The sequence below is a fragment of the Rhinoderma darwinii genome, chromosome 8, assembly GCF_050947455.1.
Source record: "Rhinoderma darwinii isolate aRhiDar2 chromosome 8, aRhiDar2.hap1, whole genome shotgun sequence".
Classification (NCBI taxonomy): Eukaryota; Metazoa; Chordata; class Amphibia; order Anura; family Rhinodermatidae; genus Rhinoderma; species Rhinoderma darwinii.
The window spans coordinates 6,040,513-6,053,735 of NC_134694.1; the positions used below are offsets into that span (position 1 = coordinate 6,040,513).

The 13,223-nt window shown below is 45.6% G+C and overlaps 1 protein-coding gene across 3 annotated transcripts in view; it reads left to right on the top strand.

The window, feature by feature from the left end:
• Positions 1-13,223, top strand: part of TRAF2 (TNF receptor associated factor 2) — a 46,987-nt gene continuing 33,764 nt past the window's right edge. For 2 of the 3 annotated variants that reach the window (XM_075834776.1, XM_075834775.1), the window contains exons 1-2: positions 1-78; positions 11,513-11,746. The gene's annotated coding sequence lies outside the window, so the exon portion shown is untranslated. Of the gene's footprint in view, positions 79-222; positions 317-11,512; positions 11,747-13,223 lie in introns of those variants that run through there. The other variant, XM_075834778.1, reaches the window with a different exon arrangement.

A 13,223-nucleotide genomic window follows, 5' to 3' on the forward strand; every position in this document is an offset into this window, starting at 1 on the left:
GGGGCTGCTTACTGACGTCATCGCTGGCTCCGTAGTCTCGGTTTCTGGCAGTGTGTAGTTGCGGCTGCCGAGTGTTTGGTGAGTTTTTTGGGCTTTCTGTGTGTTATTGTGTGGAGGCCGCGGCTCCTCGGGCTGGTAGTGCGGGGCTCCCCGGGAAGCTGAGGAGACGGGCGGGTGCGCTGCTGGCTCCTTCCCAAGCCGTAGTGTACAGCTGTCATATTTATATACCAACTACAACTCACTGACCAGCTAGGCGCTCACTTTGTCATCCTACACACTGTTTTGGGACTACAATTCCCATCATTGCCCCAAAAACGTAAGTGCTTTTTCACTGTAAATCAATAATCCTCTTTTTCTGGGACTACAACTCCCAGCACGGACAGCCAGACGGTTTCATTGTAAAGCATCATTTCTGTTTCCCCCACAAACTGTTTTGGGACTACTATTCCCAACATCTTTTATTCTTTCTGTTTAGCGCTTCAGCTGTTTGGACTACAACTCCCACCATGACTTGACAACTGGGAAGTGAGGGGGGACGACACCACTTTATATAGCAAAATGCAGCATATGTTGTAAAAATGGTTGTCAGGGCATGCTGGGAGTTGTAGTTCCACAGCAGGTTATGAGGGAGTTTGCAATTATTAACGATGTGATAAATAGAAGATTATATGCTGATATTGGTGTCTAGATTATGGTAGGAGCAGCGTTGCCTTGTCACCGCTTATCTCGGACTCTTTGGACCTTGTCATGACCTGTGATAAATGCTGGTGTAACAAGAGACCGAGGACTGTGCTTTTTGCTTGAACTTTTTGGGGTGTTACTGGTGTTAGATTGTTCTTTTCTGTCTGATACGTTGTCTCCGGCCGGGTCGGCGTCTGATACATTGTATCTTGTGTGTGTTTTCTATAGAGACACGTCAGTCCGGTAATTCACGTGTCACTTCATAGACGTTCACGCTAATCTGCTTGCAGGGGACCGGTAATACAACGCGAGTCCCATGACTGTCTGATAATCCAGCACTGACAGAATATATAACGTGGACGTCCGAAGACCGAGCGCAGAAGTGAAACCCAATGAGGAAACGCCACCTGGTAGCACATCCCGTCAGCGGTCTATTTCGGGCTCGTCCTCTTTGATGCGCTCTTACAAGTCAGGTCTATAGACTTTTCTATGATCCAGATTATCTAATAATCCGGCACCTATCCGGTCCTATTGATGCCGGATGATCGGAATTGCTCAGTGTATGTCAAGGATCTGTTTATAGATCTGCTCTCTTAGGCCTCATGCACACGACCGTGGTGTTTTTCTGGTCCGCAAATTCCAGGACCGTGTTCCGTGGAATGTCATCCGCAGTTCATCCGTATGTAATCCGCAAAATGCGGATGAAAAAAAAAAGCCTAGGTAAAACAGGATGACGACAGAACTCATTCACGGTCGTCGCCTAGCAACATTTCCGCAAATCCGCAAACTGCGGATGACACACGGAGTTTCTGCGGCACGGATGTGCGGACATGCGGAGAGCCGTGAAAACACGGATAGTGGGTATGGCCACATAGAAATGAATGGGTCCGCAATTAACCCGTGGATTTGCGGTGGAATTGCGGACGCAAAAACACGGTCGTGTGCATGAGGCCTAATCCTAGTCAGTAACCGTAGCGTCTCATGTGCCCCGGCACCCAACGTCCGCACGCCCGTCCACCCGTCCACCCGATAGATGACGTCCCTGGCACTTTAAACATTAGTCAGGCCCGCTACTTAAAGGGGATCCTGTCATTTGCGAGTCTTCTGGGAGACACGTGGCGGTTCCCACCTGCGCTGCACTCATCAGCCTTCCGGTTATAATGTCTCTTGTTACCGTTGAGAATATCCCCCCCTCCCCCTCTATTCCTGTGGGTGTTATAGAGCAGGTGTCACGTTGTGTCCTCTACTCTGTTATAGAGCAGGTGTCACGTTGTGTCCTCTACTCTGTTATAGAGCAGGTGTCACGTTGTGTCCGCCTGTAGGCAAATGAGGCGTTTGTTTGGTGCTTTCCTCCATATCTGTAGCAAAAGTCCCTCCGTCTAAGTGCACGAACCCAAGAGCGCGCGCAACGAAGGCACGAATTTCATGATGTGGTGCGCTTATTTTTCTGTGGGGTGATAGTAAGACCCTATTCTGAGATCTGGCCTGTTGGTCCCCCCCCCCCCCCCTTTACGTCTGACCTGGGCAGGATCAGGGTAGCTCCATAGCTGTGCCACGAATGCAGAGTTGTTGGGAATACTGCCAGAGTGGTTTTCTGCCAAGCAAGAACACCGCCGAGCTAGGAAAGGGCAGCCGCAAAGTACCCTCAGATTCTGACGCGCGTGCACCCCTCCGGTAACGTTGGCCGACCGCTTTACGTTTCCGTATATGTCGTCTTCAAGGGCTTGTCCAGTCTCGTGTAAAGGAAACGTCATCATTGTACAGTATGATGGAAAGTTCTGTATACTTTGAGTTTCAGTTTCTCACCAATTTTAAGATCACTGCTTGCAGTCGGTGAATAGGGAACATTGATAGAGCTGCTGACTGACTTGGAGATATCATGTGACACGCCATGTGACCCCACAGAACTAGGAAATACCCCCCCACACCCCGTTTCTGACTGTTTTACATTCTGGCTGCAGTTGTACTCCCCACTTCTGACTTTATTTGGGTCCTAGTCGCACCTTTAGTTTAATAGGTCTTTTATAGTGACCGACTCTTTTTAAATTCATAGCTACAAGAAAATCCAAACTTGACAAGGCGCTGTGTGGTCCTCCGTTGGCGTGATTATGGGTCACTCCTCACAATAACTTGTATAAGACCTTGCCCTTATAGTGAACCCTTACCCTTGGTCCGCTTCTGTCCGTATTTAATTACCTATATTGTCAGGATGCCTAGGGTGGCAGCGGAAAACACCCGCTGACCCAGGTGGAAAGCCCAAAACACTGGGTGGAAACCATCAGCAAGTGCCTCTCTCTGAGTATATCACACGTAGCTCAGAGTCTATGCCAATCAGCAGTATTGGTGACATGGATCGCCCAAATGTTCTCAAGCCCTAGAATGTTTTGGGGGTGGTCCCGCCTCTCTAATACTCAAAATTTCCACGCTCTGATTGGCCGATGGTATATTTTGCATTGAAACTCCCTGTGTAGGAGTAAGTGACCGATTAGCTGTCCATGAATTATTTTAAGAAGGATTAACCTCAATCAGTAGTTTATAATAGTCCCGGAGTGTGATAAGAGGAGCGGCTGTTATCAGAGATATATATATATATATATATATATATGTGTGTGTTCCATAAGGAGCAGCTCCGCTTATCTTTATAATATTTGCAGCAGTTTGGTCCGTTGCAGGAAAGAGGAACTTGAGGGGAAGCGGTCCTGATTTACTGCTGATCTGTCATTCTAGTGCAATAACCCATGATACAGACTGAAGATTAATACTATTGTGGGCATAAAATCTGCAGTGGATGAGATGTAAAAAATCTTATCTACATTTTGCTGAACACTTTCCGTCCAGAGATCGGAGCGTGCTGTGGATTTTCGTGTTCTGTTCTGGATTCTCACTGCGGATTTCCTTTCATCCTTTTCAGGCTCCAGCGGTGCAGGAAATCTGCATCAAAACTGTAATCAACGCATGTGAAATCCGCACTTAAAGGGGTTTTCCCACAAGGGACATTTCACAGGATATGTCAGATAGATGCGGGTCCCACCTCTGGGACCAGCACTTATCTCTAGAACGGGGCCCCCTAAACCCCATTCTAGCTCTGTGTTCCGGCTGACTTCCGACCATGAATTCGGAAGCAACGTATCTCGCTGAGCTACGCTGTTTCCGTAAGCCCCCATAGAACTGAACGGTAGGTGTGGAAATAGCGTAGCTCGCGTGCTACGCTGCTTCTGGAACGGCCATTCACTACTATGGGAGTTTCTGAAAACTGCGTAGTTCAGCGAGTTATGCTGTTTCCGTAACTCCCGACCATGTAATCACGAAGTGGCCGCGAGTCAGCGGGAGCACAAAAAGCTAGAACTGGGTTTAGGGGCCCCGTTCTAGAGATAGGTGGGACACGCATCTATCTGACATTTATGACATGTCCTGTGGATATGTCTAAAATGTGCCTCGTGGAAAACCCTTTTAAGGCCCTGTTCACACAGTTTTTTTTTTAGAGGTAGAAAAGATTTTGATCAGCCTGCGCGCCATTTGCCGCGTTTTTCACTCGCGTCCATTAAGCGCCAGGGACAAAAACATAGCGAATTACACTTTCTCTGCCTCCCAATGGGAGGCATTTTCATTAGTTTTTTGGCGCGTTTTCCGATGCGGTTTCCATGTCAAAAAATGTGTAAAAAAAACAAACTGTGTGAACAGGGCCTTATATTGCTTTTGTTCTTTATGCAGATTATACATTTTGTAGACACAGGTTCCGGATTTTATGCTGTGGATTTTGGTTCCCCTTTTTTTTTTTTTATGAACCTGCCAGATAAATTGACTTGCAGTGGATTTTCATAATTATTATGCATTGTGTGCATTGTGTCTAGAAGGAATGAAATCCATAGCAAAAGCTAAAATCTGCTACATGTTCAGGGGCCCTAAAGGCACCTCACCTGGTTAGTCAAGTCTTCTCTTCTGACAGCGCCGCCGCTTACGTCCATAAAGTGACCGCAGCTGGATGGTCATTTGACGCGACTCATCCGCCAGTGATCCCATAGAATCACTATAGCATGCGCAAGTTTCCATGATGCTTATGAACGTCCAGAAACTAGCACATGCGCGTTGTGTGAGATTACCGACGGTCGGGCCGCATCTCGTGACCCCGCAGCTGCGGCCGTCTTAGACGTAAGCAGTCGCAGTCAGAAGACTTGACTAACCAGGGACGTGGCTTTACAATGTGAAGAAATGCTTATGACCGTATATTAGTAAATTGGGCGTATCCCTCTTGTCCCACACATTAGTCCGGATTATATATACAGTCCTTGTATCTAAGCAAACAATGTTTCCATTCTACAGTGTACGAAGTTTCATTATACATTATTTCATGTTGTTGCAACTGGACAATGCTTTGCAATCAGTCCGGGGAGGAAGTGGCGGGCGGACGGACCGACCTCATTTCCTTTGTACACATGTATGATTACACATATCCAGTCCAGCAGAAGAAGAGCTGCTTTTTCAGGACCTCTTTGATCTGCTGTGTGGGGGTCCTGGGGCCGCACCTCTGTGATGCAGAAGTCTGGTCGACCCCCATGTGCAGGATTACATTGTTTTTTTTTTTGTCATCATGACAATGCAGCGTCTATGATGCTCTGGGCTGGTGGGTGCACTGAGGGAATAAGGGGAATGATAAAGGTTCGCCAGACCCCATTGAAAAGGCTCGGCCTGCATCTGCAAGAGATGATGTGCGGGCTCCGTATAGAGCGGTAACTGCTCGGGCGGCCGGATTTACCCACGGTGACTTCTATGCTTGGACACTAGGTGTGCCCCAGGTAAGGGGACACTAGGGCATGGGTAAGGCTTCTAGACCCACATCCCGTTTCAATTCCTCACAAGAATAAGGCTCTGTTCACATCTTGTCAGAACATTCAGTCAGATATATGTTGGCAGTACTGGCTGACATATAACTCCGAGGTATGCCCCGGTATACCAATACAAGGGCTTACGTTGGCAATTGCCCCCTATGTTTAAATAAAATCTGTAGACTGCGCATTATACTTTTTTGCAGTGGTCCACCGTATAGGACAGCTGTGCCTCAGTTGGGGGATACCTTCAGCATGTGCCGACAGCTTTACCGCAGAATGTAATCACGTAACCAAATGTCAACCGGGCCTGAGGCGGAGTTCACACGAAGCAGTCCAATGGGTTTGTTTTTTTTTCCCCACAAATTTCACAAGATTACGAAAGATAACTTGACTACGACTCGTGAACAAATCCTAACACTGAATGACGCCTTCAGGCGGGTGGAGCAGCTTTTTTTTTTTATCTCCCACAAACTGTCTGTATGGAGCGGACTGAGCCCATACGCTGCGGGTACGCTATATCAGCGACAAAATAAAAATAAGTTATGGCTTTTGGAAGGTGTGGAGGGAAAAGCGAATATGAAAACCGTCGTAAACGAATTGACCCACATATAAAAGTTGAGGTTTTATTTTTACTCCAGGGGTAACGCAGTTAGGCCTCCTGCTAACGGCTGTAGCTGTGTACGGTCTGTGACTACGGCACGGACGGGCCACGGAGTGTCATCCGGGGACGTCTGCAATCACTGACTGTACACACAGAACATGTACACTCAGTCCAATGAGCCCTGACCGCAAATTCTAACCGTATAATGACCTGTCCTATTTTTTTTTTTATTTTTTTTTCATAATGTTTTTATTGAAAATGTAAAACTTTTTCGGTCTGGGGTATGACCTATTTTTTTTTTTTTTTTGCAGTCCGGGCTTCGGACAATGCACAGACTGAGGAAACCATGGTTGTTTCCACGGCCAATAGGGAAATGTGTTCTATACCATCCGCAATTGCAGATAGTATACGGCCGCAAAACTAGTGTGCATGACGCCTAAAAACAAAATAAAATAAACTATGGAGAAATAGTTTTTTTTATTTTTCATTCCACCTTAGAAGTTTCCCAGGACATAATATGGTACATTAAATGGTGCCAATAAAACAGTACAACTCGTCGTCCCCCCAAAAAAAGCCCTTGTACAGCTGTGTCAATGGAAAATTCTGGCCTGAAGAAAAGAAAAAACCACGGTGCCACATGATGCAGATCACAGGATGGTATTGAAAGGTAAAAGGGGGTAGTAATTTGTGCTCACCTATTGAGGTTGTGCAAAGGTAGGCACCGCTCTACTGTAGACAGAATAATAAGTTATGATAAAGCTGCAGCTCGGTCCAAACCAGTAACACACTCCGCGCCGCTCGATTAGGCATGTATAAAAATTGAAAAACTGAACCATATACAGCGCAACTAACATCCAGGGCAAATCCATGAGAAAGATGTAAATAATAACTGGTTTATTAGAAAGGCATAAGGCTACGCGTTTCGACACTGTACCAGAGTTTTCCTCAGGCCATTAGACATACAGAACTAAAAACACACATTATATACTCACAGATCATATACAAGTAGGTTCAAAAACAGAAAAAAAGCTGCCAGAAAAGACTAAGGCCCTGTTCACATGGAGTTTATGTGCCATAGTCATAGCGGGGCAAGTGCAGAGGGAAAACTACGGCAAGCAGAGCAGGTCAAAAATAAGCTAAATGAATGGGGCTGGTTGTGCTGAGAGCAACCGCACAAGGAAGACACAGCAGGGATCTGAACAGAACAGCCGTAATGGGTTTGTAATATTACAATAAAGTAATTATCCATTGGTAGACTTATTAAAATAAGTGGGAGACAGAATATATGTACAATATAATGACTACCTGTTTGTTCGGTATAAGGGAATTAGAATATAAAAATGATTCAGTGGCTAATATACCCCATGCATACGACAGTATTTTTTCCCTCCCGTAAATACGGGTCCTTTGTCACCCGTATTCCACACGTATTTACAAACCCATTTTCTCTGCTTCTCTTTACACGTAGAGAGCGATATTGCACTGCACTAATCGGCAGCCCATTCTCTCTATCCAGCTCTGATCGGCAGCCCATTCTCCCTATCCAGCTCTGATCGGCAGCCTCTTCTCCCTATCCAGCTCTGATCGGCAGCCTCTTCTCCCTATCCAGCTCTGATCGGCAGCTGCTTCTCTCGATCAGCGCTGGATAGAGAGAAGGGGCAGCCCTTTTGGGCAGAGTTTCCGCAGCGGAATGCAGTAATAGAAAGAAAAAGTTCATACGTACCCCGGCCGTTGTCTTGGTGACGCGTCCCTCTTTTGACATCCTGTCCGACCTCCCTGTATTATGCGGCAGTCCATGTGACCGCTGCAGCCAGTGATTGGCTGCAGCAGTCACATGGGATGAAACTTTATCCCAGGAGGCCGGACTGGAGGAAGAAGCAGGGAGTTCTGGGTAAGTATGAACTTTTTTTTTTTGTTGAGGGTTTTTGAAGGAAACATTAGAAATGTATATTGTGAGCGCCGCGCATGGTACTCACTGTCCAGCGGTAGTCACTGTCCAGGGTGCTGAAAGAGTTACTGCCAATCAGTGCAGCCCCTATGCTCTATCCAGCACTGATCGTTTAACTCTTTCAGCACCCTGGACAGTGAGCACCATGCGTAGCAACGCTCCCGTAATTACGGGAGCCCCATAGACTTCTATGGGCTGCCCGTGCCGTAATTACAGCCTGAAATAGGACATGTTCTATATTTTTCAACGGCCCGGGCACCTTCCCGTAAGCAAACAGGAAGGTACCCGTGGCCAATAGAAGTCTATGGGCCCGTAATTACGGGCGTTTTTACGTTCGTGTGCATGTAGCCAACATCTGCAGTTCAACTCAATGGAGAAAAATTATTGTAGTTAAAATTACGCAAATCCCTTATCAGCTGTGTTGTGTCTTTGAGATATGATGGTAACGACAAAACAAAGGGTTGCAAGTGGAGGTCAATGTGCGGAGATAGATTACTAGTCAAGGATCCAATATCTGATATAATTGGGCGGCCGGGAAAGAAGAGATTTTTTTTTTATTATTGATTAGGCCTTCAAAAAAGGCTGTTCCAATCAGTGTTTTATATTCTGTAGTGTGTGCGGTTAAAGGGTTACAGTCAAGTTTGTTAGAAAAGGCTTTTATCCGATAATACTTTTTATGTTTTATTCCTCTTATATTGTCCGTATGTCCCTATTTTCGGCCGTTGTCCCGGCTGCACGGCTCCCGTAGAAGTCTATGGGGCCGTGTAAAGCATGGCTGTCACTTGGATGTGATCCGAGTGACGGTCAAGCTTTCTGCCGCTCGCTCCCTTCCCCTCCTCACAGTGCGAAGTGCATGTTAGGAGGAGGGTATTTTTTTTGCTCCCTGTCGGAATCCCCAAACATCCCTGTTGCCGAAGCTGTGGCCCGGGATTCCGCTCCAGGAGAAGTCCCTAACTTCATTGAAGTCAGACTTCTGGAACAGTCTATCTACAGAAAGGTAGGGGTGTGCCATCTATGGGGGGGATGCTATGTAAAAGGGGGCTGTGTGGCACCACCTACAAGGGGGGCTGCGGCAGTATCTCCAGAGGGAACTGTGTAACAAAAAATGTACAAATGAAATTCATCCATTTTTAAAACGGATAGGGAAAAAAACGGATGTAAAACGGGTCAAAATTGGCCGTTAAAAACTAAAACATGGAACGGATTCAAAACGGCCGTTTTTATCGGCTTACACTCTATTCACAAGACCGGGTCCGAGTGTCGGCCGATAAAAGTGGCCGTTTTGAATAGGGCCTTAGTCTTTTCTGGCGTTTTTTTTTCAGTTTTTGAACCTACTTGTATATGATCTGTGAGTATATAAGGTGTGTTTTTAGTTCTGTATGTCCAATGAGGAAGACGCTGGTACAGTGTCGAAACGCGTAGCCTTATGCATTTCTAATAAACAAGTTATGGCCTGGTCATTAAAGGGTAAATATTTGTTTTTGTTTTTTTCCTCCCTCCCATGACCCTGAGTTTCTATGTTGTGTACTCCGCGCATGATGTCTGTGTGACTTATCATGCTGATGACTTTACACAGAGTGAACTGATATCATAGGGACTGAGAGAGCCGCATTTTATTCATCAAAACAACCACCTCTCCATAAGCGCTCTTAGGACGTCACAGATGGGGATTCTCCACTCAGGACCCCCCTCTCTATGAACCCAGCCACTTTAATAGGACCATTGGTGGGATGGATCTCTGCTTGTTTTCAATGAATGAGAACATTCTTGTTAAAAACTTGTACACACTAAATACTTATCACAGCTGAGTGTTTGTTGCAGTTGTTTCCACTCCTCTGTGAGCTAAATAATTCTGATGTGATACTTTGTTACATTTTCCCTGCGCTGATACATTGTTTTAGTTTAGTGTCCAGGCTGTTTAGCTCACAAAGGATTTTCTAGATTGGATATAATTTTGGCAAACGCTCAGCTGTGAGACCTATTAGGGTCAGTTCACACTGAGTTTTTTTTACGCGGAAACCACACCGGAAAACGTCCGAAAATGCATCCTACAAAAAAAACTCAGTGTGAACAAGGCCTTAGATCTGTACTAGAGTGTATTCCCTAATACGAATTCCTGTATTAGGCTCTGTTCACATGTGTGCTCATCATTTCCGGTGCTCTGTTCTGTCATTGGCGCAGCACAATGAAAATGATGGCAGTGACGGTCGCATGATGGACACCAACAGTGCCCGATAGACCCCCATGGACTATAATGGGGTCTGTTGGTTTTCTATCATGGTGTCTGTCATTTTACCGGACAAAATAGCGCTGCATTCTCTGTTATTTTGTTTAGGATTTTTTGCAGAATTTGCAACGAAGCCTCCAACACAAATGTGAACACAGCCTTAGGGTCTATTTTGACCGTGTGGCACATTACCTGTCCATGTGGCTATACCCTTAAAGGGATTATCCCACCACAGAATAGGTCATAAGTGTTTAATCGCTGGGGTACCACTACTGGGACCCCCACCGATTAAGTGAACGGTGGTTCCGAGTTCCCTGAAAGAACGGAGCGGCGGTCGCACATGTGCACTGCTGCTCTTTATCCATCGGACTGCCGGAGATAGCCCATCACTGTGCTTGGCTATATCCGGCAGTCCCAAAGAGAATGTAAATTGTACAAACTTTATTGATGTTTGGTGCTAGTGTTTGTTGCGACTTATTTGACGCCACGACCCAAATTCTCGTAACCATCCCGGTTGGCCTAATAAGCAGCAGAGGGGTGATTAGTGATCTTCCCACTTTTTGTTTCTAGAAAATAGACCCGTCCCGTATGTGGCTGAGAGCAAGTATGCTTGATGAACTAAAGGGGGGGGGGGTGGAGATATCATGAAGAAAAGGTTATGTTACCCCTCCGCCTAGGGTCATCTAGAGCCATACAGGGACAAGAGGATAATCAGATACCCCTTCTCTCCCTGCAGGCTGCCAGTACGTCCTGGATCCCCCTCTCCTTCACACAGGCTGAAGTGAGCGCTGTAAATATATGCAACTCTCACTTTGACCTGCTCGAGCTCTGGCTAGATCGCAGCCACGATCTTGGTCTGGTTTTAAAGCGATCTAGCCGAAGCGCCTTTTTAGTAGCAAGTATTTCGCAAATAAGTGCTTGGCTGCGAAAGGGTTAAGCCTGTGATATGTCACAGGAGCCATTTGTAGAATTATGGGTGTTATCATTTAGTCACACAGTCACCCAGGCTTCATAAAAATGCATAGCCCCTGCTCTTTTCCCCTCTTGTTAGAGGTTTTACATGGAGTAGGACATTGAGGAATCGGATACAACGTTCATATAGTTTACGCTAACACCATCGCCTTTTTTATACCGTATCCTTAGGCACATCTCTACATAACTGGAGATCTACTTTTATTGTATTTATTCTTCTGTTTTATTTTATAATTATTATTTTTTTTCTATTTCAGCTTCACTGTTTATGCAAAGGGATGCAACGCGCTCCACGGAAACGTGGAAGCATTCTCAAAGCACATGGAGCGTATTATATACATGGAAAATAAAAGTTGGATATCACAACTCCAGTCTCTAGACTCTTATCCGTACGTAGAAGGTCCGTACTCTAAGAAGAAGGAACGTACGTTCACTAATCATACCTTCGGCTGAAGACAAGTTGGGCCTTTTGCTGGACCAGAACCTTACAGGTAATTCTGGGCGACGTGAAGTATTATAGGCAAAATTATTCATAGTGTTAAGAGTTTCCCCACCACAGGCGTTGGTGACATTTTGCTAAAATACGCTCCCAATGTCTAATCCGAGGCGGCCCGTCATCGCTGTGCCACTTAGGCCCCATGCACACGAACGTGCTTTTGCGGCCGCAATTCCCCCGAAAATCCACGGGAGAATTGTGGCCCCATTCATTTCTATGGGCACATGCACACGACCGTGGTTTCCACGTTTGCCGCGTTTTTCGCCCGCGGGTAAAAACGCAGAGGAAAACTCTTTCTCTTCCTCCCATTTGATGTCAGTGGGAGGTCAGAGACGTAAACGCCTGAAGATAGGGCATGTCGCTTCTTTTTCCCGCGAGACGGTTTTTCCAGGGGGGGGGGGCACTTCTGTCACTCCATCGGACCACCCATGACGCGATTACAGGTTCACAAAACCTTCTAATACATAAGTATTGCAATGTATGGTACCAGCGATCAACTCTAAAAAAAAAATCAAAAAAAAAAAATCACTGTGTCTGTAAAAGGCCAAACGATTACAATGGAAAGAATAAAATAAAAAAAAAATGCTGCAATTGCTGTTTGGTTACCGTAGCGCCCCAAAAAATGTAATCAAAAATATATATTTTTACAAGTACTTTAGAAAGAAAATTTATATAATTTCTGTTCTCGCCAGATTAGAATCGAACCACAGAATAACATTAACGTGTTTTCGTTTTTACCGCATTGTCAACGCCGTGACAAAAACTGTGAAGGAATCTTTTTAATTCAACTCGACAAATAATTTTTTCCCCGTTTCCCAATACATTTTATGTGAGACGCTAAACGGTGGCGTTAAAACTACAACTCGTCCCGCAAAAAAAAGCCTCATACGGCTATATCGACGGAAAAATTAAAAAGATGGGTTTTTAAAGACTGGGAAAAAGAAAATAAGAAAAAAAAAAACGTAACATCGCTAAAGCGGCAAGATGTTATTTTATGGAAATATATTTTCAAAGGAAAGTGATAAGGCTTTATTAAGTCTCTCACTGCGGAGCGCGCCGTCTCATCAAACACAACGTCCGTTATCGGGCTGCAGGTACTAGGACCGGGCCCTAAGCCAGTTCATTTAGGCGGATTGGGCAGAAAGGCGTTGAAGGGACATGAGGGGTGCACAGAGGGGTTACACGGATACTTGACATTCCTGATGTTATACTTCACTAGTTGACACTCTTGGTTCTACACCCACCTCCCCTCCCTTGTGAAATATGTAGCTGGCTTGGTTTGGTTTCAGGTTTTTTCTTTGGAAATGATACAATTGTAGTTTCAGAGACTCTTTGTTCAGTAACAATGTATCCATTGCATGACCGACACAATCATCGCCCGAGGAAAGCTATTGACGTTAATGGGGTGTCTGGTTTTACCATAAGAAATAGCTCCGCGTGCTGCGGTATTGTTCCCAGTATTTTCGCACGGA